The sequence below is a fragment of the Lissotriton helveticus genome, chromosome 11 (assembly GCF_964261635.1).
Source record: "Lissotriton helveticus chromosome 11, aLisHel1.1, whole genome shotgun sequence".
Lineage (NCBI taxonomy): Eukaryota > Metazoa > Chordata > Amphibia > Caudata > Salamandridae > Lissotriton > Lissotriton helveticus.
The window spans coordinates 142417156-142425482 of NC_136072.1; positions in this window are offsets into that span (position 1 = coordinate 142417156).

The following is an 8327-nucleotide window of genomic DNA, read 5'->3' on the forward strand; positions in this document are numbered from 1 at the left end:
CCAGTCATGCATTCACCGTGCAGCCACATCACCTGGAAGTCAGCCAGTCATGCATCCACCGTGCAGACACATCACCTGGAAGTCAGCCAGTCATGCATTCACCGTGCAGCCACATCACCTGGAAGTCAGCCAGTCATGCATTCACCGTGCAGCCACATCACCTGGAAGTCAGCCAGTCATGCATCCACCGTGCAGACACATCACCTGGAAGTCAGCCAGTCATGCATCCACCTTGCTGCCAAATTACCTGGAAGTCAGCCAGTCATGCATCCACCGTGCAGCCCCATCACCTGGAAGTCAGCCAGTCACGTATCCACCTTGCTACCACATCAAATTTGGAAGTCAGCCAGTCATGCATCCACCGTGCAGCCACATCACCTTAAAGTCTGCCAGACATGCATCCACCATGCAGCCACATCACCTGGAAGTCAGCCAGTCATGCATTCACCATGCAGCCACATCACCTGGAAGTCAGCCAGTCATGCATCCACCTTGCTGCCACATCACCTTAAAGTCTGCCGGTCATACATCCACCTTGTTGCCACATCACCTGGAAGGCAGCCAGTCATACATCCACCGTGCAGTCACACCACCCGGAAGTTAGCCTGTCATCCATCCATCCTGTAGCCACCTCACCTGGAAGTCAGCCAGTCATGCATCCACCTTGCTGCCAAATTACCTGGAAGTCAGCCAGTCATGCATCCACCGTGCAGCCCCATCACCTGGAAGTCAGCCAGTCACGTATCCACCTTGCTACCACATCAAATTTGGAAGTCAGCCAGTCATGCATCCACCGTGCAGCCACATCACCTTAAAGTCTGCCAGACATGCATCCACCATGCAGCCACATCACCCGGAAGTCAGCCAGTCATGCATCAACTATGAAAGCCACATCACCCGGAAGTCAGCCAGTCATGCATCCACCCTGCAGCCCTATCACCTGGAAGTCAGCCAGTCATGCATCCACCGTGCAGCCACATCACCCGTAGGTCAGCCAGTCATGCATCCACCGTGCAGCCACATCACCCGTAGGTCAGCCAGTCATGCATCCACTGTGCAGCCACATCACCCGTAGGTCAGCCAGTCATGCATCCACTGTGCAGCCACATCACCCATAGGTCAGCCAGTCATGCATCCACCGTGCAGCCACATCACCCTTAGGTCAGCCAGTCATGCATCCACCGTGCAGCCACATCACCTGTAAGTCAGTCAGTCATGCATCCACCGTGCAGCCACATCACCTGTAAGTCAGTCAGTCATGCATCCACCGTGCAGCCACATCACCCGTAGGTCAGCCAGTCATGCACCCACTGTGCAGCCACATCACCCGTCGGTCAGCCAGTCATGAATCCACCATGCAGCCACATCTCCTGGAAGCTAACCTGTCATCTATCTATCCAGTAGTCACATCACCTGGAAGTCAGCCAGTCATACATCCTCCTTGAAGCCACATCACATGGAAGTCAGCCAATCAGCATTCATCCTGCAGCAAAATCGGATGGCTATTTATCTACTCATCCATCATATCGTCCAACTAAACAGCTATGCACCCTTTCATCTACCATCAACTTTATAGTACCAAATCTCATATATGGTAGAGGTACCTTTGATATGGATTGAAGTTAAAGATATCGCTATTTAAAAAGAAAAAAAGATATCTGTTTTTTAGATCCTTGAAAATCCTCTGCGGACCAGAGAATGCAAGAGTAAAGTCCCAAGTTGTTTGCACCTTTGACAGAGTTTCCAGAGACGGAGATTTAGAATAGCTACAGGAAATGGCTGCCAACTAGGTGCAAAACTAACACCAATGCTCACATCTGGGCTGTGACAAAAATACTAAAACCAACCCAACTCCCTTTGTCCCCTCGGGATATCTCTCTTCCCATCAATCGATTCTCTCTCTCTCTCTCTCTCTCGCTCTCTCTCTCTCTCTCTCTCTCTCTCTCTCTCTCTTTCCCACCATCTCCCTCTCTTCTCTCTTTTTGATGACTTTCGCTCAACCTTCCTCCTCCTTCCCTCTCTTCCTTGCTCTGTTTAATCCTGCTTATTAAACCTGATGCCTGTTGCAGTTCACCCCGGGGAATTGAAGAAAGTGACAGAAGCATCAGGGATGGCTGGGCAGGCACTCCATATCGCCTCTCAATTACTTCTTTCCTCAAGATAAGCCAAGTGAAGCATAAATAGGAGGCAACAGTGCAGACTGCATCAGCATGATCTGTCCTATAGCACAATGATAGGGAGTCATGATAAAACCTTATTCCAAAAAGGCCAGAGCCAATTACACCTCGGATCTACAGTTTTTGTGCAACAAAGCATACAGTGTATTAGAACATTGGAATGTTGAGAGGGCATTGAGGACAATGGAGTTGCTGACTGCTTATAATGGCTGGTATATGGCTGGAGCTCCAGCATTCCAATGTTTATCTTCGCGTTTTTCTCTTTTCAATTGGGAACATTCTACCCTTAGTGGGTGGAATATTCTAATAGCCTTACAGCCCTTCTGCCTCAGGCTATACCAGTTGTTAAAGTCCATCTCTCTTGGTATAGGTGCTTACCTGTGACTCAGGCCTTTAACTCAGGTGTAGGGCCTTTAACAACTCGTATAGCTCTCAGCAGTGGGATATAAGGCTATACTATTGTATCTTTGCCTCCTAAAGTGATGTGCAGTCTTGGGCAAGTGTGCCACCCATGTAGAGCCGCAGACTCTAGTTGGCAGTATTCCCAGCCTAAACTTTAGGTATAATGAGTGGTGGCCGCCTGATATGTCCCCCCCTCAGACCTCTGTGGGAGTAGCTAAAAACTTAGGGGTGAAATTGGATAATTCACTAAACATGAAGAACCAAGTTCAGTCAGTGGTCGGTACCTGTTACGGTACCCTGAAAATGCTTCGGAAATTTCTCCCCTTTCTGTCTCTCTCAAATAGAAAGACTGTGGTCCAGGTCCTTATCACCTCCAGGCTAGACTATGCTAACGTCCTTTATCTAGGTCTCCCACACTGCCTCCTCAGTAAACTACAGGTTGTCCAGAATTCGGCCGCCAGAGCCATCCTGATGTTGAGGCCGAGAGCCCATATCTCGCCCCACCTTAAGAAACTACACTGGCTCCCCATTCACCGCAGAATTCAGTTTAAGGCCCTGACCATTGCCTTTAAGGCCTTACATGGTATTGGGGCCACTTATATCAGGAGGAGAGTTAGCTACTACATACCTGGGAGAACTCTCAGATCATCCCACCAACATCGGATGAGTGTGCCTAAATTCAATCGCACCCGCTTAGGAGGGCGCTCCTTTCAAGTTCGGGTTGCTCACCTTTGGAATTATCTCCCGATGGCAATTAGACAAGCGTCAGACATTCTGCACTTTAGGAAGCTACTGAAGACATGGCTGTTTCAGCAGTAACTTTGGCCTCTCCCGATACTTGTGCCTCCCTCTTTTTTTTTTCTTCGCTCTGTTTCCGCTAGCGCCGGGACACTCTTCTGAGTAGCTGTGCGCTCTACAAATAGGATAAATAAATAAATTATATGTTTCCATTGTGGATATATAAAAACGAGTATCTAGTTTGTCTGTGAATAGAACGGTCAAAATAGTTAGCAGTTAGGGGATTCATCATATTGATATCCTGAATACATTTTGAGTGCCAGTATGCCTTCTTGACGGTTGCAAAGCTTTCTCTGTTTATCTCACACGGGTCCGCCCAGAGATAGCCCAGGCCTAGCTCCTTAAGCAGTTTGCTTACATATTCCCCCCAACTATAACCTATGGTTATTTGCATAGCTAGTACTTCCATAGCAGATTGAAGGTATACACTTGCCAGATGTTTCCGGTTCAATCAAATCCAATATAAGATAGGTCTTCAGGCAGCTATCTGTGATACCGGGTGTAATCCCGGTTCCATGTATAGAGGCCGTAGCGGGGACCATGAAATTAGAGAATTGGAATGTTGAGAGCTTCATGAAAGATGACAGAGTAACTCAGGGACAGTAATGGCTGGTATAGGTCATCTTCTCCAACATTCCAATGTTTGTGTTTCTGTTTATGTAGTGCATAGCATTTTACACTTAGTGGGGAAATGTTCTAAATACACTATAGACCTTTTTCCTAAGGTTAGTCTGGTTGTTAACTTCACTCTTGCTTGTTATATACTCTGACTAGCAACTCTGGCCTATAACTTCGGGTTCAGGGACATTATCCAATGGTTGCAGCAACCTATCACTGAAGCACTGGACTCGTCCCTCCCTCCCGCCTCGTTCTGACGCCGGTGGCTAGCACCGTTCGAGCAGAGGGCGTGGAGGGTCCGAGCCAGCTACTTCCTGTATTCCATCTGCAGCGCTCTAGTTGTTGGGATGCTGGGGGGGATATAAGGCGGATGTGCCCTAGGCAGCGCAGCGGACGAGCGCAGCGGGCGCGACGAAGGCGTGCCGAAGTCGCGCCTAAGTTAAGCCCGTCTGCGCCCGTCCGCGGCGTGGCGCGGGGCAGGGCCAGACCCCCTGCCTCTTCACCGAGGCACTTGGTCTGGAGTCGTGAGGATCTATTGGCCCTCCGTGGTACACAATCCGGCCTTTGCCTGCATAAAATGAAGGCTGAAGATACGGTGGGTTGTAACTACTGTGACTTCGCCTTCCATCGGGGCTGCATGACATCAAAGGCCCATCATGCTTTGGTCTGCGGCCTATTGAACGTCCGCTCCTTGCGCAGGCACTGCCTTGACATGCACGATCTCCTCAGTAATAAACAATGGGACCTGGTCTTTATCGCGGAAACGTGGCTAGACCAGGATTCCATGCCTGAGGTCCTCGATGCTATTCCTGCGGGTTACTCCCTACTGAGGCTAGATAGGGAGATAGGAAGAGGTGGTGGGATAGCCATCATAGCTAGACAGGGTCTCCAATGTCAACTGGAGCAGGCCAAGATCGTGGGTGGGGAAGTCGGTGCCTTCTCCATCTCGGTCAATGGCAACTGCACTTTGAAGGGCCTACTGATTTACAGGCCGCCTGGCACTGCAGCAAGATTCAGTGAGAGCCTATTTGAGGGAATAACTGAGGCTGCAGTGCGAGTTGACAAATACCTGGTACTGGGTGATCTCAATCTTCACCTTGACGATCCCACAGATAAAGCAGCCAGTGAATTCCAGCAAAACATGAAAGCACTTCATTTTGAGCAGAAAGTTCTAAAGCCTACTCACCATCTAGGCCACACACTGGACCCGATTTTTGCAAATTGGGAACAGGTAGAAGTTGCTGATCCTATCCCTATTCCCTGGACAGATCACCACCTGATACCCTTTCTGATCTATACCCAGGGAGCTCGGCCGGTGATACCGTCGGCCGCTAAACATCCTAGACGACGATGGATGAATTTTTCCCAAACTAAATTTAATCAAGTCCTCACGGAGAAAGGTCTTCAAGGGGGAATGGGAGTGGAAGCCATAAATACAAACTTTGATCAGCTTATCGTGGAGGCCCTGGACCAGGTGGCTCCACTTGGCATAACAAGAGAGGGTGGCCGGGTGCAGAGCACGGCACCATGGTATGATGAGGAGGTACGAGCAGCTAAAGTGGTATGTAAGCACGCAGAACGACAATGGAGGAAAACCCTTACGGTACATGCGAAAGCAGAGTACACAGCTAAAAGGCGCATCTACCATAGGCTGATTAGGAAAGCCAAAACTTTATATTTTAGTATTAGGATTACGGAAGCGGAAAACTCTACCAAAGAACTGTTCCTAATCTACAAAACACTCTCGGTAGGGAAGCCTGCAGTGGTGCCTGAGGAACTCTGCACGGTGGAAGGTTGCGACCGGATAGCAGAGTTTTTTGCTAACACGGTAGCAACAATTTACGCCACCTTCCCACAGCAGCCAGATCAGATTTCTAAGCCTCTGGAAATAACTAAGGTAATAGGGAAACAGCGGCTGTCTAGTTTTACCACCCCCTGACTGAGGACCTCATCCGCATTTGCGGATCCATACAATCTGGCTCACCTAGGGACCCCACTACACCCAGACGACTAAGGGGAAGTCTAGACGTTCTCAAACCATACATACGTCATCTGGTAAATACATCTTACGAGACGCAGGTTGTTCCCGCTGCGTGGAAGCAAGTAATTGTTCTCCCGCTGCAAAGGAAAGCTAATGTCAGCTTTGATAAACTTGAGAACTTGCGCCCTATTTCCCTCCTACCATATATGGCAAAGGTAGCGGAAAAAATAGCGAATCTCCAGCTGATGAAATACGTGGACGACACCTCTCTGCTCCACGATTCTCAGTTTGGCTTCCGCCCCCGCCCTTCGACGGAGTCAGCTCTTCTTATGGCAGTAGAGGCTCTGCGACAGGGTGTGGATGAAGGCCAGACCATGGCTTTGATCCTCTTGGACCTTAGCGCTGCATTCGACACTGTAGCACATTCCATCTTGCTACAGTGTCTGAATGAAGGAGGAGTTTCAGGAGCAGCGCTTGGGTGGATAAGATCTTTCCTAACTGACAGACGCTTCCAGGTTCGTCTGGGTGACTGCTATTCGAGGGAGATTGGGCTGGGCCAGGGAGTGCCTCAGGGTTCGTCCCTGAGCCCAACCCTGTTCAACCTTTATGTCTCCCCATTGGCAGCAATCGTTGAGAAATGCGGTTTGCGCCTAGTGTCCTATGCCGACGACACGCAGCTGGCTATCTCCCTCTCGCGCACCCCAGGTCTTGCGGCGGACAATTTCAGAAACTGCATGAAAGATCTGGCAACCTGGATGTCCGCCAACTGTTTAAAGCTTAATGGTAGCAAGACCGAGGTGCTGATTGTGGGAGGGTCGCTGGCTGCTTGGTCGTCGGCTTGGTGGCCTCCTTGCTTGGGGGAGACTCCAGTTCCTTGTCAGGAGGCTAGGAATCTTGGGGTCTGGCTGGATACTGGCCTGACCTTTGACACCCAGGTCGGCCGGGTGGCTGGGGTATGCTTCGGCGTTCTGAAAACGTTAAAAAAGGTGTTAGATCTACTCCCGCTTGCAGCTCGTAGAACGCTGGTGCATACCCTGGTGACATCCCGCCTTGATTATGGAAATCTGCTATATCTGGGTGCCACGGGAAAAGTCATCAAACGCCTCCAGGTGCTGCAGAATGCAGCCGCTCGCTTGGTATTGAGGCTCCCTAGGAGGTCTCCTTCCAAAACAGCGCTTCACGCACTTCACTGGCTTCCAGTTGCTAGCAGGGTGGAATTTAAATCTCTAACCACCTGCCATCGTATCCTGAATGGCAAAGCCCCTGCTTTGCTTAGAAGCCTGGTCACCGGGTACGAGCCCACGCGCAATCTTCGCTCTTCCTGCACGGGTCTTTTGACGGTGCCAAGAGTAAGGAAAGCACGTATGGGTGGTAGATCCTTCAGATACCTGGCTGCCAAGTGCTGGAATGCTCTACCCCTATATTTGCGATTGGAACCGTCTGAAACCATTTTTAGGAAAAAACTTAAAACTCTTTTATTTAGCAGGTAGATGTCTGGTAGGAGGGTGGGCGGACTGTTAGCTCTCACTTATCATAGCGCGGGGACACGCCGGTGGGCGTACTTCCAGGCGCTTTACAAATGTCCAAAATGAAATGAAATATAGACTTTGACAGTGAGATAAAATGCTATAATACATTTATAACTTATTAATTATTTACTGTTGATGAATGTCTGGGGGTTCTTCAGGACCCAATCAGTGATCATACTAAGAGCCACCATGAGGTAAAAATTGTTTTAAATTAGTGGATGCACTAAAGCTACAAAGTGGCACTTTAATGACACACACAATTATTAGTGGTTAAAATGGCCTGCTAAGAAACTAGACATCCTAAATAAGCATTCATAAGAGAGAATAATGCATACTGTGTTATGTACACCTTGGTATGATCACCTGCTTTTCATTACTCCCAGGTTTTTTCAAGGAAATATATCTCCGCAACAATATAAAAGCAGGGATAACTGGCCAACCCCTATTGTTTACAATCCACAGGGTGTGGGGAGAATTATTATTAATATTGATAAGACAAATCAACACTTTTACTCACCATTAGTATAATGGAACAATTTTATCAACAATAAATGACTCATGAAAATGTCACACAATTGCAAAGTTTGAGAAGTGAAATGAAATAAAAAAAATATTCTAAGAATTAGTTCTTGTAAAGAAGTTCTAGAGAAATGCAAGTGGACTGTTGGAAAAAGTGGCACACACAATGGGTTAAAATGTCGAAAATACATCTATTTCAATCAACCAAGGAATTTGAGACTCATATCTTTCTATAACGTATGCCAAAGACAGTGATATATTGGATACATAATAACATATCTGCAGGGGTGAAATAATTGAAAT